The sequence below is a fragment of the Paramormyrops kingsleyae genome, chromosome 18, assembly GCF_048594095.1.
Source record: "Paramormyrops kingsleyae isolate MSU_618 chromosome 18, PKINGS_0.4, whole genome shotgun sequence".
Taxonomy (NCBI): Eukaryota; Metazoa; Chordata; class Actinopteri; order Osteoglossiformes; family Mormyridae; genus Paramormyrops; species Paramormyrops kingsleyae.
In genome coordinates, this window is record NC_132814.1 from 2,951,708 (window position 1) to 2,976,939 (window position 25,232).

General features: G+C 54.2%; 5 non-coding genes and 4 pseudogenes across 5 annotated transcripts; all 9 read left to right on the forward strand.

Annotated features, from left to right (window-relative positions):
- Positions 1–83: 83 nt before the first annotated feature.
- On the forward strand, positions 84–197 carry LOC140580247 (U5 spliceosomal RNA). Its single transcript, XR_011984006.1, has one exon. It is a non-coding gene; the product is annotated as a U5 spliceosomal RNA (small nuclear RNA).
- Positions 198–2,167: 1,970 nt separating this feature from the next.
- On the forward strand, positions 2,168–2,393 carry LOC140579911 (U2 spliceosomal RNA; annotated as a pseudogene).
- A 438-nt stretch (positions 2,394–2,831) lies between these two features.
- LOC140580248 (U5 spliceosomal RNA) lies at positions 2,832–2,945 on the forward strand. Its single transcript, XR_011984007.1, has one exon. It is a non-coding gene; the product is annotated as a U5 spliceosomal RNA (small nuclear RNA).
- A 6,019-nt stretch (positions 2,946–8,964) lies between these two features.
- Positions 8,965–9,186, forward strand: LOC140579949 (U2 spliceosomal RNA; annotated as a pseudogene).
- A 390-nt stretch (positions 9,187–9,576) lies between these two features.
- LOC140580249 (U5 spliceosomal RNA) lies at positions 9,577–9,690 on the forward strand. Its single transcript, XR_011984008.1, has one exon. It is a non-coding gene; the product is annotated as a U5 spliceosomal RNA (small nuclear RNA).
- Positions 9,691–15,709: 6,019 nt separating this feature from the next.
- LOC140579890 (U2 spliceosomal RNA) lies at positions 15,710–15,931 on the forward strand (annotated as a pseudogene).
- Positions 15,932–16,321: 390 nt separating this feature from the next.
- LOC140580250 (U5 spliceosomal RNA) lies at positions 16,322–16,435 on the forward strand. Its single transcript, XR_011984009.1, has one exon. It is a non-coding gene; the product is annotated as a U5 spliceosomal RNA (small nuclear RNA).
- Positions 16,436–23,950: 7,515 nt separating this feature from the next.
- Positions 23,951–24,174, forward strand: LOC140579895 (U2 spliceosomal RNA; annotated as a pseudogene).
- Positions 24,175–24,582: 408 nt separating this feature from the next.
- LOC140579998 (U5 spliceosomal RNA) lies at positions 24,583–24,696 on the forward strand. Its single transcript, XR_011983780.1, has one exon. It is a non-coding gene; the product is annotated as a U5 spliceosomal RNA (small nuclear RNA).
- Positions 24,697–25,232: the final 536 nt, after the last annotated feature.

Here is a 25,232-nt window from a genome sequence, read left to right on the forward strand (position 1 = left end):
GCGACGCCCCTGGGCATTCTACTCCGAGCGGGGGCGTCACGCAGGCCCGGCTAACGGCGACGGGCTTGGCGGCGGCCCCATATCGACTCGGGTCTCTCTTCATCCCGTATAAATCTTTCGCCTTTTACTAAAGATTTCCGTGGAGAGGGATAGCGATGAGTTCATGGTATTTTTGGAGGCTCTGCCCAAGCAGAGCTGCACTGCTGCTGTCAAAGGAAGACTGGGCCCGGCTTAGCGGCTGGCGTTAGGTGCCCGGTGGCGCGGCTGTGGTCTCCCTGGATCACGCGTGGACTCGCCGGGCGACACCTGCCAGAGGGGCTGGTGAGGGCTGAGCCGCGCCAGCTCCGTCGGCATCCCGCATGCCGGCGCCCGGCGGGGCGCAATTTGTGGGTATCGCTTCTCGGCCTTTTGGCTAAGATCAAGTGCTGCTTTTTGGAGGGATTTTTATTGCCAGGTTTTTTTAGTGGAGGCAACAGCGAACCTAATGCGTGACCAGCAGGTGGCTTGACCGCCGCTGCCACGGGGCTAGCTGTTGTCTCCTTTTAGCGCTTTTTTTTATTTTGGGTAGCCCTTGCAAGCCTAACGTGCAGGTTCGGGTGGCTTGACCGCCGTTCCCGCAGGGTGAGCTTGGGGTTTTATTTCCAGCTTTTATTAGTTTAGGCACCCAGCTAGGACACGTCGACTCCCTGCCCGGCTCCCGAGGACTCTCTTGCCCACCATCGCCAGGATGTCCGGGAGCCCACACAGGACCGTCGTAGTCATCCGGCATACAGCAGCCTTCAAGTGGACTCACCAGGAGGAACCGGAGAGTTTCCCGGAGAGACTGTGCTTCATCCGGGAGGTGCTCTTCGGCCTCCTGGGACTCACCATGGAAGACATCATCTGTGTGCAGCGCAACCAGTCTTCGGCCTTCTTCTATGTGACTTGCACTACGGAAGAGGGCTACAAGAGGATGTTGGCTGCATGCAGCCGCTTGGAGGAAGAGCTTCGCCGGATGTTCTATGACGTGGAGCCACTGTGGAAGCTGGACCGGAGAGTGATCACCGTCCACGTCTTGGACCCCTTCGTTCCAGCTGAAGCGGTGGCTGCCTTCCTGGGCAGGTTTGTCGACGTGGTCCCTGGGCACAGGGACGTGAGAGACCAGCTGGGTGTCTGGACTGGGCGCAGGCAGTTCCGGGTGTGCCTGCGCCCCGACGCTAGCTCCCCTGACGGGTATAGCCACCCACCTGCTTATTTTATTATAGGTCGTTGCAAGGGCTACCTTTTTTACTCCGGGCAACCCTCCTCCTGCCGCTTGTGCCACGGCCTGGGCCACACCGCGGACTCCTGTACCACCATGAAGTGCTGGAGATGCCTGGACGTCGGTCACCTGGCGAAGGACTGCAAGGGCCCCCTCCGGTGTAACCTGTGCAGAGGTGAGGACCATCTGGCCCGGAGCTGCCCTCAGCGCAAACCGTCCTGGGCCGACGCCGTTGCTCGGGGTTCGGCTGTGGACGGGGCCCGACAGCAGGCACTGCCGGGCTGCGCTGAGATGCACGGGGGAGCCGAGAGGGGAGCTGAGAACAGCGAGGAACAGCCCTTCGCCGGTGCTGATGGGGAGTCCACGGCTTCCAGCGCTTCGGTGGAGTCCCCTGGTAAGGGTCAAGTGGCCGGGGCTGAAAAGCGCGCAACCTCTCCCTCCAGGTTTGTCCAATGCAGGAGGAGGAAGAAGGCCCGGAGGAACGAGGACACTGCTTTAGGCCGAGAAGCGATCTTCCCCTTAGAGCTAATTGATCTGCAAAGTGTTTTGGTCTCCCCCCAAGAGAGACGTTTTTATGCAGGGCAGCAGGACTTTGCTAATGAACGCTCTTTTTTAGTTGCTGCCGAGTCGGGGGGGGACCTTAGTTTTAATGGGGATATTGTTGATGATGATAGTGTTTTACCTTTTTAGACATTTTAGGATTTCTGCTGTATTTATGTATTTAATACTGTTTTAACGTGTGTTGTAATGGTGTTGTAGGGTTGAAGTATTTTAGAAGTTTTATGTATGTGGTATTATATGATTGTTTTATAATATGTGTTATATATGTTGTTGTTTTATGATTGAATAGGTTAGGAGTGTGATTTATATGTGTATTTCTTTTAGTGTTGAAGTTAGCTTATTATGGGTAGTGTGATAAATGTCTTTATAGTTTTATGTGTTGGTTTTAGATTGTATGCAGAAATGTTGATTAAAGATGAATAAAAAAAAAAAAAAAAATCTGTTCTTATCAGTTTAATATCTGATACGTCCCCCATGGAGGGGACCACATATTAAACGGATTTTTGGAACAGGGAGCCGGAAGTGGGGCTTGCCCCGTCCGCTCCACGCATCGACCCGGTATTGCAGTGCTTCCGGGAATGGTGCACCTCTACTGCCCCCTGTTGTCGAAAGGCAGAACTGACTGACTGACTGACTGACTGACTGACTGACTGACTGACTGACTGACTGAGTGAGTGAGTGAGTGAGTGACTAATAGACTGAGTGCTGTGAGGGGGGGGGCCCTGTCTGTGCGTGGCCCCCGTTTCCCGCCGTTTTTCTTTTTTTTTTTTTTTTTTTTTTTTTTTTAAAGGAAGGTGACACACTGTTTGTGCGGTGGACAGCTGCGCTGAGGTAAGGCATGATGTCATCTTTGCCTTTTGAATTTCCCCTCATGTTTGTTAAAATGATTGCTGTCTTTTGAGAGGACAGGAGGACAGGGAGGAGTCGGGGCCCCGAGGACGGCGGCTGCGACGCCCCTGGGCATTCTACTCCGAGCGGGGGCGTCACGCAGGCCCGGCTAACGGCGACGGGCTTGGCGGCGGCCCCATATCGACTCGGGTCTCTCTTCATCCCGTATAAATCTTTCGCCTTTTACTAAAGATTTCCGTGGAGAGGGATAGCGATGAGTTCATGGTATTTTTGGAGGCTCTGCCCAAGCAGAGCTGCACTGCTGCTGTCAAAGGAAGACTGGGCCCGGCTTAGCGGCTGGCGTTAGGTGCCCGGTGGCGCGGCTGTGGTCTCCCTGGATCACGCGTGGACTCGCCGGGCGACACCTGCCAGAGGGGCTGGTGAGGGCTGAGCCGCGCCAGCTCCGTCGGCATCCCGCATGCCGGCGCCCGGCGGGGCGCAATTTGTGGGTATCGCTTCTCGGCCTTTTGGCTAAGATCAAGTGGATTTTACGCTCTTTTTATCGCTTTTAAATGACTGCGTCGGGTTTTTTAGAGGAAGGCACGGTGACCCTAATGCGTGACCAGTAGGTGGCTTGACCGCCGCTGCCACGGGGTGACCCGTGCCTTCCTTTTAGCCTTTTATCCCTGCTTTTATTTTCGTTTTTATTAGGCTGGGGATCCCGCAGTGGCTGGTGGCCTGTCCGCCGCCCTGTTGGGTGAACTGGTGTTTTTATTTCTTAGGTGTTTTTTAATAGTTTAGCATTCCTCGGCTCATCCCGGATTGGCGGACGGCAGCAGGACCACGGCGGACGTCGGGACCACGGCGGCAGGAGGACTCTGCTCCAGGAACGACGTCGGTGGACCATCCCGGATGGCGATGGCCGGCGGTGCTGCGAGGAAGCCCTTCAGCGGGCCGTGGCTGGTAGCAGGCGGTGGCCTGCGTAATACCGCCCGGTTCTGCTGGAGGGCCGAAGGGGAGGTGGGCACCTTCCCTGACCGCCTGGCCTTCATCCGGGAGGTGGCCTTCGGGGAGCTGGGCCTCCGCATGGAGGACATCCTCTGTGTGCAGCGGAATGGACCTCACCAGTTCTTCGAGGTCACCCTGTCCACCGACGAGAGCTACTCCAAGGTCCTGGAGCGGAGCAAGGAGAGGGCTCAGTACCCTCTCCTGGGTCAGTATACCATCGAGCCGCTGTGGTGGCCCGACAAGCGAGTAATAACTGTACATTGTTTTAATCCTCATATCACCGCCGAGGCCGTCCGCCAGTTCCTCAACAAGTATGTGGACCTTCTTCCTGGCCACAAGGATATTCGGGATGAGCTGGGGATCTGGACTGGACGACGCCAGTTCCAGGCCCGCCTGCGCCCGGACGCTAATGGCGCGGGCGGTTTTAGTCATCCCCCAGCCTATTTTAATCTACAGGGCAATAAGGCTTACTTGTTTTATTCCGGACAGCCTCCCTTCTGCCGACAGTGTCACAGCTTCGGACACACTCTGGAGGGATGCGCCAACCTGCGCTGCCGTAACTGCCTGGAGCCGGGGCACATGGCCAGGGACTGCAAGGGCCCCCGTCGCTGCATCCACTGCAACGGTGAGGACCATCTGGCTCGTTCCTGCCCCCAACGGAAAACGTCATACGCCGACGCTCTGTTAGGCAGCAGAGCTGTCGGCAAGGAGAGTGGTGGGGGAGCGCAAGCCCCCACGTCAGGGCAGGAACAGCTGGCGGCGGGGGCAGGAGGAGATGCCCTGGCCGAGGTGGAGGAGGCCCCAGCGACAGCGACTGCAATGCAGGAGGGGTCTCCAGTCCTGGCTCCAGGTGTCAGCAGCAGGAGGAGAAAGAGCGGCGCATCCCCCCGGAGGAGGAAGAAGAGCAGAAGGGAGGCACAACCCGACGCATCCAGCCCTCCGGCTGCCACCTTGCCAGCAGTGGCGGCCGGGGACCAAGGCCGAGAGAGTCCCCCCTCCCCGACATTGGGGGCCCCCCATCTGGTGTGGGACTTGGGACAGTCCCCTGCGCCCCCCCAGGAGTACAGTAGTGTGCAGGACAAAGCAAATGAACAGGAGTACCTGGGGGGGCTGGAACTGGGGGGCCTTTTGGGTTTGACTGAGGAGGGGGGGCAGTAATGCGGTATTGTTTTTAATGGCTGGCTTTTATTATTTTAGTGTGTTGTTTGTAATTGTATTTTACCTTTTTAACATTTCATGGCCAATTTTAATATTGTCACCTTGAATGTCAGGGGTTTGAGGAACGTTTTAAAGCGCACATCTGTTTTTAATCAGCTGGCATCTTCTCCCTTCAGCATTTGTTTTCTGCAGGAAGTCCACCTCCGGGACCAGCGGGACGAGGCTCTCTTTTCACGACAATGGAAGAGGGGTAGATCCTACTGGAGCGTAGGTGGTGTCCACTCCTCAGGCGTCGGGATCCTTTTTGGCGACCGCGCCTTTGAAGAAGTAAGATCGTTTACCGTTCTTCAAGGTAGGGTTTTGGGGGTGGACGCCACATGGAGGGGACAGCGCCTCCGGGCCATATGTGTCTACGCTCCAGTGGAGGCCTCGTCCCGTATAACTCTCTTTGAAGAGTTGTCCCCGTTCTGTGTCACAGATCGACACTTGATTTTAGGAGGGGACTTTAACATCTCGTTGGAGGGTAGACAGGATGTCAGCTCTGGGCACTTTCGCCATTTTATTCGTTCCTTTAAACTTGTTGATGGTTTTAAGATATGCAACCCCAGCATGCCGGGCTTCACCTGGCACAATAGTCGCGGAGCCAGCAGTCGCATCGACTATATTTTAGCCTCACCCCCCGTTGTTTTTAAAAAGGTGTCCCTCTCCCCACAGTGGCCCACTGACCACTTGGCAGTGGAGGCCACTGTTTCCATAGACGCCCCTGAATATGGGGGTGGCTATTGGAAAATGAACCTGCAGATCCTGGAGGAGAGCGATTTTAGACACCTTTTTTTAGATCACTTCTCCGAGTGGCAGAAGGACAAGCCTACCTTCCCCTCCGTGGCCGAATGGTGGGAGAGTGTGAAGGATAGGATCCGAACCTTCTCCATGCAGTACAGCAAGCAGCGCAGGATGGAGAAGAAATTCTCCATTCTGCAGCTGGAGAGAAGGTTGCGGGATGAATACGCCGCTCACAACAGCGGGGGCACCATCGACCACGAGCGACTGCTTGATATAAAGGGTGAGCTGAGGCGCCTGCATGCACAGGCTGCCTCGGCCCAAATGCTCCGCGACAGAATGTTCTTTTTGGAAAACAATGAAAAGTGCAATACTCATTTTTTCCAGAGAGCCAGGGAAGCCCGGGAGGAGAAGACCTTCGACTCTCTCCGGGCCTTAAACGGCGATACGGTAACAACAACATCAGACATGCTGGAGGTTGCTAAATTGTTTTATCACAATCTTTTTAAGGTTAGGGACACGGACCCGGTTGCAGGGGAGCGGTTCCTAGACAACATCTCACCTTGCCTTCCCAGTGACATTCGTGACGGCTTAGAAGCCCCCATCACCTTGGCCGAGCTGACCGCAGTGCTTGGCAAGATGAACCGCCGCAAGGTACCGGGCCTTGATGGGCTCCCGGTGGAATTTTATTCCACTTTTTGGGATGTCCTCGGGCCGGAATTACTGAAGGTTGTAGAGGACGTTCAGCGCCGGGGTTTGCTCACTAGGAGCATGAGGTCAGGGGTTCTTTCTTTGTTGCACAAGAAGGGTGATCGTGCCGACCTTGGCAACTGGAGGCCCCTGACCATGCTTTGTGTAGACACAAAGCTCATCGCAAAGACCCTTACAGAACGCCTGAGGAAGGCCATGGCTCATCTGGTTCACAGCGATCAGACGTGTGGAGTACCGGGTCGATCGGCGACGTGGAACCTCCATCTCATCCGCGACGCCATCGCCTGGGTGGAGGACAGGAACCTCCCTCTCCTGCTGGTCAGCTTGGACCAGGAGAAAGCCTTCGACCGGGTAGATCACCGCTTCCTGTTTCAAGTATTGGGTAAGTTTGGCTTTGGACCCAATTACCTGGGGTGGTTACACACTTTGTATAACGAAGTTGGGAGCCATGTTGTTATCAATGGCTTCCTGAGTGACTTGGTGCCCCAGCTGAGTGGAGTGAGGCAGGGATGTCCCCTCTCCCCCCTCCTCTACGCGCTCTATATAGAGCCACTGGCGTGCGCCATTCGCGCCCACCCCGGGGTCGATGGCCTTCTTATCCCAGGAAGTCGGGGGAAAACTGTTAAACTGACCCAGTACGCAGACGACACCACCCTTTTCGTCTGCTCTGATCAGTCTCTCGGTCATGCCATGAGCCTTGTTCATGCGTTCGGTAGGGCCTCCGGCGCGACGCTCAACCTCAGTAAGTCGGTGGCCAAGTATTTCGGCAGCTGGAAGGCGAGGGAGGGCGTCGCAGGGGGTCTCACCCTCTGTGACGGACCTCTCAAAGTGTTGGGGGTCAACTTCCTTTCGGATGGTGCCGCCCGTTTGAACTGGGAGGAGCGGTTGGCGATCGCCAGGCGGAAGATCGGACTGTGGAAGTCCAGGTCCCTGTCCTTCCAAGGTAAGGTCTTAGCCTTAAAAGTGGATATTCTTCCCACCCTGCTCTACCTTGCACATGTGTACCCTTTGCCCCGCTTCATGCGCAGAGGCCTGACGAAGGACGTTTTTAACCTCGTCTGGGGGGGCAGGTATGAGTACGTGCGTAGGGAAGTGATGTATCTCGGAAAGGACAGTGGGGGGAGGGATGTTATTGATTTTCCTCTCAAGCTTGACTGCCTGTTCTTCTCGCAGCTCTGCGCGCGCCTGGCAGCTCCCCTCGAGCACCCCCATCAGCACTTTGTGCGTCTGTGGCTGGCTCTCCCCATGAGACGTCTGGTGGCGTCGTGGACCAACCTCGGCCCCAAGGCTGAGACCCTGCCGGCCCACTACAGCCACGCTGTCAAGTGGAGTAAGTCTTTTCCGGCAGGTGTCAAGACAGAGGCCTTGACCAAGCATAGAGCGCTTTACAGGGCTTTGCTTGGTCATAGGGATACTCGGGCCATGCTGGGCCTGGAGGAAGGCACATGGGCGAGAATCCAGCCTAAGGGTTTGGATCACAGGCTGCAGGACCTGAACTGGCAGTGCCTTCATGGTAAGCTGCCAGTCAGGGACGTCTTACATAGGCATAAGCTGACCAGACACCCCCGCTGCCCGAGGCCCGAGTGCAGCGAGGATGAGACCATCAGGCACGTGTTTTGGGACTGTGGGCATGCACAGAGAGTTTGGGGGTTGGTAGCGGGCCTGTGTGGACGTGTGGACCCGCAGCCCGGTCTGACCTACGACAAGGTGTTGAAGGGGTGGGACCCCAAGCTCCATAACCCCTTCGGCCCCTGGATGTGGCTGCTGGTCAGCATTACCAAGCGAGAGCTGTGGAATGCCAGGACCGCGCTCATCCGCAGAGGGGTTCATCTGGAGGCACAAGGGGTATTCCGTAAAATCCGGGCCGACTTGGGTTTCAGGATGGAGACTGACGTCATCCAGCGGGGCTATCACGAGGCCAAGGAGAGGTGGAAGGGCCTCTTTTGGCTTTAGCCCCGTGTTGTTTAGGTGGTGACGCTCCATTCTACAGGGTGGACATGACGCACCTTTCTGGAGCACACAGAAGGTACTTTGGGTTTTAGGTAAGTGTGCTTGGTTTTTGTGCGTGTGTTGTATTTCAAATATTTATTTATTTATTTTTTAAAATAATTGCATGTACAGAACTTATTGTGCACTACTGGTTGATCACTTTTAGCACGTGTTTATTAATATTAACATTATTTATTAACATTTTAACTTGTTTGATGTGCTTTGTGTTTGTGATTAACCGTATTTTATGCCCGAAGTCACAGATTTTATGTGTGTGAGGATGGTATATAACCCTGTTTTAACCCGACCCTTGTGTTTGAAGTTTGAGGTCTGCGGGTCTGTTCCTCTTTTAAGGTTTTAACTTTTTAATGACTTGCATTTGAGGTGACATTTTATTTGTATAAATGGCCATATCAATGTAATTAAAGGTTATTTGTTTGTAATTTTAATTGTTGATTGTATTGTTTATATATAGTTCTGCATATTTTGCTTGTTTAATTCTATTTTAATATATATTATTAACGTTTGGTTGTACAGGCATTGATGTGTATAACTTGGAAAATTTCAACCTTTTACATTGATGTTATGTTGCTTTATGATGAGTACTGTTTTTGCAGGAAGAGGTTGTTTTAATATTCCGTGTTGACAATGCCATGTTTTAAAAGTGTGGTTTTTATTCAATGTCTTAAATTGTTTGTGTTAATGTGTGTGCAGAACTGTTAAATAAAGTATTGGAAAAAAAAAAAAAAAAAAAAAATCTGTTCTTATCAGTTTAATATCTGATACGTCCCCCATGGAGGGGACCACATATTAAACGGATTTTTGGAACAGGGAGCCGGAAGTGGGGCTTGCCCCGTCCGCTCCACGCATCGACCCGGTATTGCAGTGCTTCCGGGAATGGTGCACCTCTACTGCCCCCTGTTGTCGAAAGGCAGAACTGACTGACTGACTGACTGACTGACTGACTGAGTGCTGTGAGGGGGGGGGCCCTGTCTGTGCGTGGCCCCCGTTTCCCGCCGTTTTTCTTTTTTTTTTTTTTTTTTTTTTTTTTTTTTTTAAAGGAAGGTGACACACTGTTTGTGCGGTGGACAGCTGCGCTGAGGTAAGGCATGATGTCATCTTTGCCTTTTGAATTTCCCCTCATGTTTGTTAAAATGATTGCTGTCTTTTGAGAGGACAGGAGGACAGGGAGGAGTCGGGGCCCCGAGGACGGCGGCTGCGACGCCCCTGGGCATTCTACTCCGAGCGGGGGCGTCACGCAGGCCCGGCTAACGGCGACGGGCTTGGCGGCGGCCCCATATCGACTCGGGTCTCTCTTCATCCCGTATAAATCTTTCGCCTTTTACTAAAGATTTCCGTGGAGAGGGATAGCGATGAGTTCATGGTATTTTTGGAGGCTCTGCCCAAGCAGAGCTGCACTGCTGCTGTCAAAGGAAGACTGGGCCCGGCTTAGCGGCTGGCGTTAGGTGCCCGGTGGCGCGGCTGTGGTCTCCCTGGATCACGCGTGGACTCGCCGGGCGACACCTGCCAGAGGGGCTGGTGAGGGCTGAGCCGCGCCAGCTCCGTCGGCATCCCGCATGCCGGCGCCCGGCGGGGCGCAATTTGTGGGTATCGCTTCTCGGCCTTTTGGCTAAGATCAAGTGGATTTTACGCTCTTTTTATCGCTTTTAAATGACTGCGTCGGGTTTTTTAGAGGAAGGCACGGTGACCCTAATGCGTGACCAGTAGGTGGCTTGACCGCCGCTGCCACGGGGTGACCCGTGCCTTCCTTTTAGCCTTTTATCCCTGCTTTTATTTTCGTTTTTATTAGGCTGGGGATCCCGCAGTGGCTGGTGGCCTGTCCGCCGCCCTGTTGGGTGAACTGGTGTTTTTATTTCTTAGGTGTTTTTTAATAGTTTAGCATTCCTCGGCTCATCCCGGATTGGCGGACGGCAGCAGGACCACGGCGGACGTCGGGACCACGGCGGCAGGAGGACTCTGCTCCAGGAACGACGTCGGTGGACCATCCCGGATGGCGATGGCCGGCGGTGCTGCGAGGAAGCCCTTCAGCGGGCCGTGGCTGGTAGCAGGCGGTGGCCTGCGTAATACCGCCCGGTTCTGCTGGAGGGCCGAAGGGGAGGTGGGCACCTTCCCTGACCGCCTGGCCTTCATCCGGGAGGTGGCCTTCGGGGAGCTGGGCCTCCGCATGGAGGACATCCTCTGTGTGCAGCGGAATGGACCTCACCAGTTCTTCGAGGTCACCCTGTCCACCGACGAGAGCTACTCCAAGGTCCTGGAGCGGAGCAAGGAGAGGGCTCAGTACCCTCTCCTGGGTCAGTATACCATCGAGCCGCTGTGGTGGCCCGACAAGCGAGTAATAACTGTACATTGTTTTAATCCTCATATCACCGCCGAGGCCGTCCGCCAGTTCCTCAACAAGTATGTGGACCTTCTTCCTGGCCACAAGGATATTCGGGATGAGCTGGGGATCTGGACTGGACGACGCCAGTTCCAGGCCCGCCTGCGCCCGGACGCTAATGGCGCGGGCGGTTTTAGTCATCCCCCAGCCTATTTTAATCTACAGGGCAATAAGGCTTACTTGTTTTATTCCGGACAGCCTCCCTTCTGCCGACAGTGTCACAGCTTCGGACACACTCTGGAGGGATGCGCCAACCTGCGCTGCCGTAACTGCCTGGAGCCGGGGCACATGGCCAGGGACTGCAAGGGCCCCCGTCGCTGCATCCACTGCAACGGTGAGGACCATCTGGCTCGTTCCTGCCCCCAACGGAAAACGTCATACGCCGACGCTCTGTTAGGCAGCAGAGCTGTCGGCAAGGAGAGTGGTGGGGGAGCGCAAGCCCCCACGTCAGGGCAGGAACAGCTGGCGGCGGGGGCAGGAGGAGATGCCCTGGCCGAGGTGGAGGAGGCCCCAGCGACAGCGACTGCAATGCAGGAGGGGTCTCCAGTCCTGGCTCCAGGTGTCAGCAGCAGGAGGAGAAAGAGCGGCGCATCCCCCCGGAGGAGGAAGAAGAGCAGAAGGGAGGCACAACCCGACGCATCCAGCCCTCCGGCTGCCACCTTGCCAGCAGTGGCGGCCGGGGACCAAGGCCGAGAGAGTCCCCCCTCCCCGACATTGGGGGCCCCCCATCTGGTGTGGGACTTGGGACAGTCCCCTGCGCCCCCCCAGGAGTACAGTAGTGTGCAGGACAAAGCAAATGAACAGGAGTACCTGGGGGGGCTGGAACTGGGGGGCCTTTTGGGTTTGACTGAGGAGGGGGGGCAGTAATGCGGTATTGTTTTTAATGGCTGGCTTTTATTATTTTAGTGTGTTGTTTGTAATTGTATTTTACCTTTTTAACATTTCATGGCCAATTTTAATATTGTCACCTTGAATGTCAGGGGTTTGAGGAACGTTTTAAAGCGCACATCTGTTTTTAATCAGCTGGCATCTTCTCCCTTCAGCATTTGTTTTCTGCAGGAAGTCCACCTCCGGGACCAGCGGGACGAGGCTCTCTTTTCACGACAATGGAAGAGGGGTAGATCCTACTGGAGCGTAGGTGGTGTCCACTCCTCAGGCGTCGGGATCCTTTTTGGCGACCGCGCCTTTGAAGAAGTAAGATCGTTTACCGTTCTTCAAGGTAGGGTTTTGGGGGTGGACGCCACATGGAGGGGACAGCGCCTCCGGGCCATATGTGTCTACGCTCCAGTGGAGGCCTCGTCCCGTATAACTCTCTTTGAAGAGTTGTCCCCGTTCTGTGTCACAGATCGACACTTGATTTTAGGAGGGGACTTTAACATCTCGTTGGAGGGTAGACAGGATGTCAGCTCTGGGCACTTTCGCCATTTTATTCGTTCCTTTAAACTTGTTGATGGTTTTAAGATATGCAACCCCAGCATGCCGGGCTTCACCTGGCACAATAGTCGCGGAGCCAGCAGTCGCATCGACTATATTTTAGCCTCACCCCCCGTTGTTTTTAAAAAGGTGTCCCTCTCCCCACAGTGGCCCACTGACCACTTGGCAGTGGAGGCCACTGTTTCCATAGACGCCCCTGAATATGGGGGTGGCTATTGGAAAATGAACCTGCAGATCCTGGAGGAGAGCGATTTTAGACACCTTTTTTTAGATCACTTCTCCGAGTGGCAGAAGGACAAGCCTACCTTCCCCTCCGTGGCCGAATGGTGGGAGAGTGTGAAGGATAGGATCCGAACCTTCTCCATGCAGTACAGCAAGCAGCGCAGGATGGAGAAGAAATTCTCCATTCTGCAGCTGGAGAGAAGGTTGCGGGATGAATACGCCGCTCACAACAGCGGGGGCACCATCGACCACGAGCGACTGCTTGATATAAAGGGTGAGCTGAGGCGCCTGCATGCACAGGCTGCCTCGGCCCAAATGCTCCGCGACAGAATGTTCTTTTTGGAAAACAATGAAAAGTGCAATACTCATTTTTTCCAGAGAGCCAGGGAAGCCCGGGAGGAGAAGACCTTCGACTCTCTCCGGGCCTTAAACGGCGATACGGTAACAACAACATCAGACATGCTGGAGGTTGCTAAATTGTTTTATCACAATCTTTTTAAGGTTAGGGACACGGACCCGGTTGCAGGGGAGCGGTTCCTAGACAACATCTCACCTTGCCTTCCCAGTGACATTCGTGACGGCTTAGAAGCCCCCATCACCTTGGCCGAGCTGACCGCAGTGCTTGGCAAGATGAACCGCCGCAAGGTACCGGGCCTTGATGGGCTCCCGGTGGAATTTTATTCCACTTTTTGGGATGTCCTCGGGCCGGAATTACTGAAGGTTGTAGAGGACGTTCAGCGCCGGGGTTTGCTCACTAGGAGCATGAGGTCAGGGGTTCTTTCTTTGTTGCACAAGAAGGGTGATCGTGCCGACCTTGGCAACTGGAGGCCCCTGACCATGCTTTGTGTAGACACAAAGCTCATCGCAAAGACCCTTACAGAACGCCTGAGGAAGGCCATGGCTCATCTGGTTCACAGCGATCAGACGTGTGGAGTACCGGGTCGATCGGCGACGTGGAACCTCCATCTCATCCGCGACGCCATCGCCTGGGTGGAGGACAGGAACCTCCCTCTCCTGCTGGTCAGCTTGGACCAGGAGAAAGCCTTCGACCGGGTAGATCACCGCTTCCTGTTTCAAGTATTGGGTAAGTTTGGCTTTGGACCCAATTACCTGGGGTGGTTACACACTTTGTATAACGAAGTTGGGAGCCATGTTGTTATCAATGGCTTCCTGAGTGACTTGGTGCCCCAGCTGAGTGGAGTGAGGCAGGGATGTCCCCTCTCCCCCCTCCTCTACGCGCTCTATATAGAGCCACTGGCGTGCGCCATTCGCGCCCACCCCGGGGTCGATGGCCTTCTTATCCCAGGAAGTCGGGGGAAAACTGTTAAACTGACCCAGTACGCAGACGACACCACCCTTTTCGTCTGCTCTGATCAGTCTCTCGGTCATGCCATGAGCCTTGTTCATGCGTTCGGTAGGGCCTCCGGCGCGACGCTCAACCTCAGTAAGTCGGTGGCCAAGTATTTCGGCAGCTGGAAGGCGAGGGAGGGCGTCGCAGGGGGTCTCACCCTCTGTGACGGACCTCTCAAAGTGTTGGGGGTCAACTTCCTTTCGGATGGTGCCGCCCGTTTGAACTGGGAGGAGCGGTTGGCGATCGCCAGGCGGAAGATCGGACTGTGGAAGTCCAGGTCCCTGTCCTTCCAAGGTAAGGTCTTAGCCTTAAAAGTGGATATTCTTCCCACCCTGCTCTACCTTGCACATGTGTACCCTTTGCCCCGCTTCATGCGCAGAGGCCTGACGAAGGACGTTTTTAACCTCGTCTGGGGGGGCAGGTATGAGTACGTGCGTAGGGAAGTGATGTATCTCGGAAAGGACAGTGGGGGGAGGGATGTTATTGATTTTCCTCTCAAGCTTGACTGCCTGTTCTTCTCGCAGCTCTGCGCGCGCCTGGCAGCTCCCCTCGAGCACCCCCATCAGCACTTTGTGCGTCTGTGGCTGGCTCTCCCCATGAGACGTCTGGTGGCGTCGTGGACCAACCTCGGCCCCAAGGCTGAGACCCTGCCGGCCCACTACAGCCACGCTGTCAAGTGGAGTAAGTCTTTTCCGGCAGGTGTCAAGACAGAGGCCTTGACCAAGCATAGAGCGCTTTACAGGGCTTTGCTTGGTCATAGGGATACTCGGGCCATGCTGGGCCTGGAGGAAGGCACATGGGCGAGAATCCAGCCTAAGGGTTTGGATCACAGGCTGCAGGACCTGAACTGGCAGTGCCTTCATGGTAAGCTGCCAGTCAGGGACGTCTTACATAGGCATAAGCTGACCAGACACCCCCGCTGCCCGAGGCCCGAGTGCAGCGAGGATGAGACCATCAGGCACGTGTTTTGGGACTGTGGGCATGCACAGAGAGTTTGGGGGTTGGTAGCGGGCCTGTGTGGACGTGTGGACCCGCAGCCCGGTCTGACCTACGACAAGGTGTTGAAGGGGTGGGACCCCAAGCTCCATAACCCCTTCGGCCCCTGGATGTGGCTGCTGGTCAGCATTACCAAGCGAGAGCTGTGGAATGCCAGGACCGCGCTCATCCGCAGAGGGGTTCATCTGGAGGCACAAGGGGTATTCCGTAAAATCCGGGCCGACTTGGGTTTCAGGATGGAGACTGACGTCATCCAGCGGGGCTATCACGAGGCCAAGGAGAGGTGGAAGGGCCTCTTTTGGCTTTAGCCCCGTGTTGTTTAGGTGGTGACGCTCCATTCTACAGGGTGGACATGACGCACCTTTCTGGAGCACACAGAAGGTACTTTGGGTTTTAGGTAAGTGTGCTTGGTTTTTGTGCGTGTGTTGTATTTCAAATATTTATTTATTTATTTTTTAAAATAATTGCATGTACAGAACTTATTGTGCACTACTGGTTGATCACTTTTAGCACGTGTTTATTAATATTAACATTATTTATTAACATTTTAACTTGTTTGATGTGCTTTGTGTTTGTGATTAACCGTATTTTATGCCCGAAGTCACAGATTTTATGTGTGTGAGGATGGTATATAACCCTGTTTTAACCCGACCCTTGTGTTTGAAGTTTGAGGTCTGCGGGTCTGTTCCTCTTTTAAGGTTTTAACTTTTTAATGACTTGCATTTGAGGTGACATTTTATTTGTATAAATGGCCATATCAATGTAATTAAAGGTTATTTGTTTGTAATTTTAATTGTTGATTGTATTGTTTATATATAGTTCTGCATATTTTGCTTGTTTAATTCTATTTTAATATATATTATTAACGTTTGGTTGTACAGGCATTGATGTGTATAACTTGGAAAATTTCAACCTTTTACATTGATGTTATGTTGCTTTATGATGAGTACTGTTTTTGCAGGAAGAGGTTGTTTTAATATTCCGTGTTGACAATGCCATGTTTTAAAAGTGTGGTTTTTATTCAATGTCTTAAATTGTTTGTGTTAATGTGTGTGCAGAACTGTTAAATAAAGTATTGGAAAAAAAAAAAAAAAAAAAATATCTGTTCTTATCAGTTTAATATCTGATACGTCCCCCATGGAGGGGACCACATATTAAACGGATTTTTGGAACAGGGAGCCGGAAGTGGGGCTTGCCCCGTCCGCTCCACGCATCGACCCGGTATTGCAGTGCTTCCGGGAATGGTGCACCTCTACTGCCCCCTGTTGTCGAAAGGCAGAACTGACTGACTGACTGACTGACTGACTGACTGAGTGCTGTGAGGGGGGGGGCCCTGTCTGTGCGTGGCCCCCGTTTCCCGCCGTTTTTCTTTTTTTTTTTTTTTTTTTTTTTTTTTTTTTTAAAGGAAGGTGACACACTGTTTGTGCGGTGGACAGCTGCGCTGAGGTAAGGCATGATGTCATCTTTGCCTTTTGAATTTCCCCTCATGTTTGTTAAAATGATTGCTGTCTTTTGAGAGGACAGGAGGACAGGGAGGAGTCGGGGCCCCGAGGACGGCGGCTGCGACGCCCCTGGGCATTCTACTCCGAGCGGGGGCGTCACGCAGGCCCGGCTAACGGCGACGGGCTTGGCGGCGGCCCCATATCGACTCGGGTCTCTCTTCATCCCGTATAAATCTTTCGCCTTTTACTAAAGATTTCCGTGGAGAGGGATAGCGATGAGTTCATGGTATTTTTGGAGGCTCTGCCCAAGCAGAGCTGCACTGCTGCTGTCAAAGGAAGACTGGGCCCGGCTTAGCGGCTGGCGTTAGGTGCCCGGTGGCGCGGCTGTGGTCTCCCTGGATCACGCGTGGACTCGCCGGGCGACACCTGCCAGAGGGGCTGGTGAGGGCTGAGCCGCGCCAGCTCCGTCGGCATCCCGCATGCCGGCGCCCGGCGGGGCGCAATTTGTGGGTATCGCTTCTCGGCCTTTTGGCTAAGATCAAGTTTTTTAAAACTTTTGGCGTTTTTTCTTAGCCGTTTTACCCGTCGTGTTTTTTAGTTTAGCGGATACCAAGGGGATCCTAATGCGTGCCCAGCAGGTGGCCTGACCGCCGCTGCCACGGGGTGAACCTTGGTATCCTGTTTTAGTGTTTTTCAGCCCTTGTTTGTTTTTATTCACTTTTATTATTTTATTTTTTAGTCTAGTTTTTAGCTCAGCTCGTCTTGGATTACGGCGGAAGGACCTCTGGAACACTGCGCCTTGCTCCACTCCGAGTGGGACGGCTGATGCCGGAGCACCCCAGCTGGAGGATGGCAGCTACGGCTCCCAGGACGGCAGTGACGGCCCCAGCGGCGGCTCCAGTGGCCGGGACGACCCCCTCCTCCGGACCGGGTCCGATGGTAGGTGGCGGTCTGCTTAACACGGCCCGGTTCCGTTGGAGGAACCTGGATGGAGAGGCCCAGTTTCACGACAGGGTCTTCTTCATCCGGGAGGTTGTCTTTGGTGTGCTGGGCTTTAAGCTGGAGGACCTGATCTGCGTCCAGAGGAACCATCCCCAGAGGTTTCTGGATGTTACCTTGGCCTCTGAGGAGGCATACCGGAGGGTGCTGGAGCAGAGCAAGTCCGACCACCCGCTCTTGAATATGTACTCGGTTGAGCCCTTGTGGTTTACGGACAAGCGGGTGGTAACGGTGCATGTGTTCAATCCTTACGTGTCGGCGGAGGCCGTCTGCCATTTCCTCACTAAACACGTTGAGGTTTTACCAGGACACAGAGACGTCCGGGACGAGCTGGGTGTGTGGAATGGGCGCCGCCAGTTTCAGGTGCGACTGCGGCCGGATGGAAAGGGGGGATATCTTCATCCCCCAGCCTACTTTTCCATCGGGCCCAACAGGGGGTACCTGTTCTACACTGGTCAGCCTACCTTCTGCCGGTCGTGCCAGGGCCAGGGACACAAGGCGGAGGACTGCCCGGACCTTAAGTGCCGTAACTGCCTTGAGCCCGGGCACATGGCTAAGGACTGTAAGGGCCCCCAACGTTGCCGCCACTGTAGCAGCGAGGAGCACCTGGCCCGTGTCTGCCCCCAGCGCTCCTATGCGGGCGTTCTGGCGGGTGGTGGGCAGGTGAGGCGGGTGCCGGACCGGGAGCTGCTCCCTGCCCCAAAGCCAGGGGGGCCTCAGGAGAGGTCAGTGGGGGCCCAGGAAGAAGTGGCCAGGTCCCCAGTGAAGACCCCGTTGGGGGCTGAGGGGCCCCGGGCTCAGGCTGGGCAGTCCCCGCAGGCCCGGGCCGGGGTCACCAAAAGGAAGAAGAAGGGTGACCCCAAGGACAAAACTAAGAAGACGAGGAAGGAAGCAGAGGAGGCAACAGGTACCCCCAAGGAGGCGGCGCCCCCAGCTGAGGCCCCTGTACAGGTCGTATCGCCCCCCGCCCCCAAAACAGAAGATATAAGTTGGAATTTGTCAATGTTGTCCCCAGCCCTTCCCCAGGAGGACATTACCTTTTCGGGCCTGGAGGTTTCACCAAACGACCAGGCCTACCTGGAGGACTCCATGCTGGGGAAAATTCTGGGCATGAGTGGGGAGGGGGAACAGGGGTCTTAATAGCTGGTTTTAGGGTTTATAGTTTTTAAAAATTTTTATGGTTTTAATGTCTTATTGTTTTATTCTTCTTTTAATCCCCCCATGGCTGGTTTTAAAATTTTTACTGTTAACGTCAGAGGGTTGAGGAACCCAGTCAAAAGGGCCGCGGTCTTTGATGAACTGACATCCTCCCCTTTCAATCTCTGTTTCTTGCAGGAAGTCCACCTCAGGGACCAGCGGGACGTGGCTCTTTTCTCACAAGCGTGGAAGAGGGGTAAGTCCTGCTGGAGCGTTGGTGGTGTCCATTCTTCAGGCGTCGGCATCCTTTTTGGTGACCGGGCCTTTGAGAATGTGAGTACCTTCACTGTAGTGCAGGGAAGGGTTTTGGGAGTGGACGCCACCTGGAGAGGTCAGCACATCCGGGCGATGTGCGTTTACGCTCCAGTGGAGGCCTCGTCCCGCATTGCGCTTTTTGAGGAGCTGGCCCAGTTTTGTGTCACTAATAGACACATAATTTTAGGAGGGGACTTCAATACTTTTTTAGAAGGGAAAGGGGATGTCAGCACTAAACATTTTAGGAATTTGATCCGCAGCCTCAACCTCTCTGATGGTTTTAAAACGTGCAACCCCACAGATCCGGGCCATACCTGGCACAACAGTCGTGGGGCCAGCAGCCGTATTGATTATATTTTAGCTTCGCCCTCTGTTGTTTTTAGGAAGGTTTTGAGGTCTCCACGGTGGTACTCGGACCATACATCGGTCGAGGCCACAGTTTCCATTGACGCCCCTACCTTCGGGAGGGGCTATTGGAAGCTGAACGTGGAGATCTTAGAAGAGAGAGACTTTAGGTCTCTCTTCCTGGATCATTTTACTGCGTGGCGGGGCTGTAAGGCAGCCTACGTCTCCACGGCCGCATGGTGGGAGAGCGTAAAAGAGAGGGTTAGAGCTCTAGCTATCCACTATTGCGGCCAGCGTAAAGCTAAAAGGCTTTACGAAATCCAACGGCTAGAGACCAGGCTGCAGAGGGAGTATGCCCGCCACAACAACGGAGGGGCTTTTAACTTTGAGGAGGTGCAGGCAGCCAAAGCTAAGCTGAGGGGCCTGCACGAGCAATCGGCTGCGGCCTCCTTGTTTTGGGCCAGGGCTTTGGAAAGGGAGGAGAATGAGAAATGTACAGCCTTCTTCTTTAATAAGGTGAAACTGGCCCGTGAGGAAAAGTGTTTCACTGCCCTCCGGGACCAAGGAGGCAACCTGGTCTCCGATTCGGCCCGGATGCTGGAGGTTGCTAAATGTTTTTACGGTGACCTTTTTAAGAAAAGGGAGACCGAACCTGAGCTAGGGGAGCAGTTTTTATCTAAACTCAAACCTAGTCTTCCCAGTGAGGCAAGGGACAGCTTAGATGCCCCCTTCACTCTAGCCGAGCTGACTGAGGTGCTAGGCAAAATGAACCGGCGCAAAGTTCCTGGTCTCGATGGACTCCCCGTGGAATTCTATTCCACGTTTTGGGAAGTCCTCGGGCCGGAGCTGCTAGAAGTGGCTGAGGACGTGCAGCGTCAGGGCATGCTCACCAAGAGCATGCGGTCAGGGGTCTTGTCTTTGTTGTACAAGAAGGGCGATCGTGCCGAACTTGGCAACTGGAGACCCCTGACAATGCTTTGCGTAGATGCAAAGATCATAGCAAAGACCCTAACTGAGCGCCTAAAAAAGGCCATGACCCACCTGGTCCATAGTGACCAGACTTGCGGGGTCCCGGGTCGATCTGCGACTTGGAATTTACATTTAATTCGGGACGCGATCGCCTGGGCTGAGGACAGGAATGTCCCTCTGGCACTCGTTAGCTTGGACCAGGAGAAGGCGTTTGACCGAGTGGACCACTGCTTCCTGTTTGGGGTATTGAGCAGGCTAGGTTTTGGGCCTAAGTTCTTGGGATGGGTTCATGCGCTTTATACTGAGGTTGGTAGCCATGTGTCGATTAATGGTTCCCTCAGTGATTGGGTTCCCCAGTCAAGTGGAGTGAGGCAGGGTTGCCCTCTCTCCCCCCTCCTCTACGCTCTATATATAGTGCCGTTGGCGAGCGCCATCCGTGCCCATCCAGGTATCAACGGCCTGATCCTGCCAGGGAGTGGGGGCCTGACGGTAAAGCTGGCCCAGTACGCAGACGATACCACTCTGTTTGTGTGCTCGGACCATGCGCTCGGTCACGCCCTGGGCTTGGTGCAGGCGTTCGGGAAGGCCTCCGGGGCTGCACTTAACCTGAGCAAGTCGGTGGTCAAGTACTTTGGCAGCTGGAAGGCGAGAGAGGACGTCCCGGGGGGGCTCACTCTCTGCGGCGGCCCTCTCAAGGTGTTGGGGGTTAACTTTCTTTCGAAAGGTGCTGCCCGGGTAAACTGGGAAGAGCGTTTGACGATCGCCAGGCGGAAGATGGGGATGTGGAAGGCCAGGTCCCTGTCCTTCCTGGGTAAGGTTCTCGCCTTGAAGGTTGATATCCTTCCCACCCTCCTCTACCTCGCCCATGTGTTCCCCATGCCCCGCTTCATGCGGAGAGGCTTAACTAAGGATGTGTTTAACCTTGTTTGGGGCGGCAGGTATGAGTATGTGAGGAGGGAAGTGATGTACCTTGGAAAGGACAGTGGGGGGAGGGATGTTCCTGACTTCCCTCTCAAGCTTGACTGCCTGTTCTTCTCCCAGATCTGTGCACGTCTGGTGGCTCCCCTAGAACACCCCCACCAGTATTTTGTTCACTTGTGGCTGGCCCTGCCCATGAGACGTCTGTTGACGTCGTGGTCCAACGCCGGGCCCAAGGCGGAGACGCTGCCGACCCACTATCACCATGCTATTAAGTGGAGTAAGTCTCTTCCGGCAGGTCTCCCCCCAGGGACCCTCACCAGGCACCGAGCCCTGTATCGGGCTGTGCTGGTGAAGAGGGGAACCCGTGCTGTGCTGGGCCTGGAGAAGGACACCTGGACCAGGATCCAGCCCAAGGGGTTGGATAACCGGCTGCAGGACCTGAACTGGCAGTGTGTGCATGGTAAGCTGCCGGTCAGGGATGTACTGTACAGGCACAAGCTGACCAGACACTCAGGCTGCCCACGTCCCGAGTGCTCAGAGGAGGAGACCCTCAGGCACGCCTTTTGGGACTGTGGGTATGCCAGGGAGGTCTGGAGATCAGTGCAAGGCCTGTGCAGGAAACTAGACCCGCAGTTTGTGTTGTCCTACGATAAGGTGATGATGGGGTGGCCCCAAGGTCCTCAGACTCCCTTCCCGCCCCGGATGTGGCTGCTGATCAGCATGACCAAACGTGAACTTTGGAATGCAAGGTCGGCACTCATCCATAAAGGGGCAGATTTGAGGGCCTGGGGATTATATCGAAAGATTGTGGCGGACTTGGATTTCAGGATGGAGCGGGACATCATCCAGTGGGGCTATCACGAGGCCAAGGAAAGGTGGAAGGGCCTTCTGCGGCCATAGCCCCACTAACATCTTGGTGAGTACGAGCTCCATCCAGGAAGGTCGGTGTGGCACGTGAGTTGTGAACGCACGCACCTTATACTGTGCCTTTCTTGGTGGTGCGTTAATGTTTTTTTTTTCAGTGTCACACCATAAAGTTCACAAGGATCGGAAACCCTTTGCAATGGGATTTTAAGCCTGGGGGTGATTTTGAAAATAACCACTGACACTCAATGGTTTTTGATTAATATTTGCTTATTTATTGAATGTCTGGTGTGGTTTATGTATTTTATATTTAAATTTTAAACTCTGATATGGGCTGAATTTTAAAATGTCTTGTTTGAAATCCTCTTAAGGAGATTATAATTGTAATATTTTATTGATTGAAATAAAAATTGTAATTGAATTTGAAATAGCCGGAATGATGAGTGAAGGTTGGCCGAGTTGATGAAGCGACGGGTATCCAACTCTGACTGGTACGAAAAAAAAAAAAAAAAAAAATCTGTTCTTATCAGCGCTTTTTGGAGGGATTTTTTACTGCCAGGTTTTTTAGAGGAGGCAACAGCGAACCTAAAGCGTGACCAGCAGGTGGCTTGACCGCCGCTGCCACGGGGCTAGCTGTTGTCTCCTTTTAGCGTGTTTTTTATTTTGGGTAGCCCTTGCAAGCCTAACGTGCAGGTTCGGGTGGCTTGACCGCCGTTCCCGCAGGGTGAGCTTGGGGTTTTATTTCCAGCTTTTATTAGTTTAGGCACCCAGCTAGGACACGTCGACTCCCTGCCCGGCTCCCGAGGACTCTCTTACCCACCATCGCCAGGATGTCCGGGAGCCCACACAGGACCGTCGTAGTCATCCGGCATACAGCAGCCTTCAAGTGGACTCACCAGGAGGAACCGGAGAGTTTCCCGGAGAGACTGACCTTCATCCGGGAGGTGCTCTTCGGCCTCCTGGGACTCACTATGGAAGACATCATCTGTGTGCAGCGCAACCAGTCTTCAGCCTTCTTCTATGTGACTTGCACTACGGAAGAGGGCTACAAGAAGATGTTGACTGCATGCAGCCGCTTGGAGGAAGAGCTTCGCCGGATGTACTATGACGTGGAGCCACTGTGGAAGCTGGACCGGAGAGTGATCACCGTCCATGTCTTGGACCCCTTTGTTCCAGCTGAAGCGGTGGCTGCCTTCCTGGGCAGGTTTGTCGACGTGGTCCCTGGGCACAGGGACGTGAGAGACCAGCTGGGTGTCTGGTCTGGGCGCAGGCAGTTCCGGGTGTGCCTGCGCCCCGACGCTAGCTCCCCTGACGGGTATAGCCACCCACCTGCTCATTTTATGATAGGTCGTTGCAAGGGCTACCTTTTTTACTCCGGGCAACCCTCCTCCTGCCGCTTGTGCCACGGCCTGGGCCACACCGCGGACTCCTGTACCACCATGAAGTGCTGGAGATGCCTGGACATCGGTCACTTGGCGAAGGACTGCAAGGGTCCCCTCCGGTGTAACCTGTGCAGAGGTGAGGACCATCTGGCTCGGAGCTGCCCTCAGCGCAAACCGTCCTGGGCCGACGCCGTTACCCGGGGCTCGGCTGTGGACGGGGCCCGACAGCAGGCACTGCCGGGCTGCGCTGAGATGCACGGGGGAGCCGAGAGGGGAGCTGAGAACACCGAGGATCAGCCCTTCGCCAGTGCCGATGAGGAGTCCATGGCCTCCAGTGCTTCTGTGGAGTCCCCAGGTAAGGGTCCATTGGCCGTGGCTGAAAAGCGCGCAACCTCTCCCTCCAGGTTTGTCCAAAGCAGGAGGAGGAAGAAGGCCCGGAGGAACGAGGACACTGCTTTAGGCCGAGAAGCGATTTCCCCTTTTGAACAGATGGACTTACTAAGTGTTCTGGTCTCCCCACTTGAGAGACGGTCTTATCCAGTGCAGCAGGACATTGCAAATGAACGTTCTTTTTTAGCCACTGTTGAGTCCGGGGGAGACCTTAGTTTTAATGGGGATATGTCTGAGGATGATAATGTTTTACCTTTTTAAAGATTTTAGGATTTCTGCTATATTTATGGATTTAATACTGTTTTAATGTGTGTTGTAATGTTTTGAGTAGTTTCATATTTAAAGATTTGTATGTTATAAGGTGTCTTGTATTATTATGGTAGTAATATGTTTTTGTTAATTATAGTGTTGGATTAAGTTTGTGGGTATAAATGGGTTTTGATATGTGCTATTTTGATTAGTATTGATGTGGGTTTGTTTTAGTTAGTATGTGGCAAATGTTGGGTTTTTATAGTTTTATGTGTTGTTCTTAGATTGTAAGCAGAAATGTTGAATAAAGATGAATTAAAAAAAAAAAAAATCTGTTCTTATCAGTTTAATATCTGATACGTCCCCCATGGAGGGGACCACATATTAAACGGATTTTTGGAACAGGGAGCCGGAAGTGGGGCTTGCCCCGTCCGCTCCACGCATCGACCCGGTATTGCAGTGCTTCCGGGAATGGTGCACCTCTACTGCCCCCTGTTGTCGAAAGGCAGAACTGACTGACTGACTGACTGACTGAGTGAGTGAGTGAGTGAGTGAGTGACTAATAGACTGAGTGCTGTGAGGGGGGGGGCCCTGTCTGTGCGTGGCCCCCGTTTCCCGACGTTTTTCTTTTTTTTTTTTTTTTTTTTTTAAAGGAAGGTGACACACTGTTTGTGCGGTGGACAGCTGCGCTGAGGTAAGGCATGATGTCATCTTTGCCTTTTGAATTTCCCCTCATGTTTGTTAAAATGATTGCTGTCTTTTGAGAGGACAGGAGGACAGGGAGGAGTCGGGGCCCCGAGGACGGCGGCTGCGACACCCCTGGGCATTCTACTCCGAGCGGGGGCGTCACGCAGGCCCGGCTAACGGCGACCGGCTTGGCGGCGGCCCCATATCGACTCGGGTCTCTCTTCATCCCGTATAAATCTTTCGCCTTTTACTAAAGATTTCCGTGGAGAGGGATAGCGATGAGTTCATGGTATTTTTGGAGGCTCTGTCCAAGCAGAGCTGCACTGCTGCTGTCAAAGGAAGACTGGGCCCGGCTTAGCGGCTGGCGTTAGGTGCCCGGTGGCGCGGCTGTGGTCTCCCTGGATCACGCGTGGACTCGCCGGGCGACACCTGCCAGAGGGGCTGGTGAGGGCTGAGCCGCGCCAGCTCCGTCGGCATCCCGCATGCCGGCGCCCGGCGGGGCGCAATTTGTGGGTATCGCTTCTCGGCCTTTTGGCTAAGATCAAGTGGATTTTACGCTCTTTTTATCGCTTTTAACGGACTGCGTCGGGTTTTTTAGAGGAAGGCACGGTGACCCTAATGCGTGACCAGTAGGTGGCTTGACCGCCGCTGCCACGGGGCGACCCGTGCCTTCCTTTTAGCCTTTTATCCCTGCTTTTATTTTCGTTTTTATTAGGCTGGGGATCCCGCAGTGGCTGGTGGCTTGTCCGCCGCCCTGCTGGGGGAACTGGTGTTTTTATTTCTTAGCTGCTTTTATAGTTTAGTGTTCCTCGGCTCATCCCGGATCGGCGGACGGCGGCCGGACCACGGCGGACGT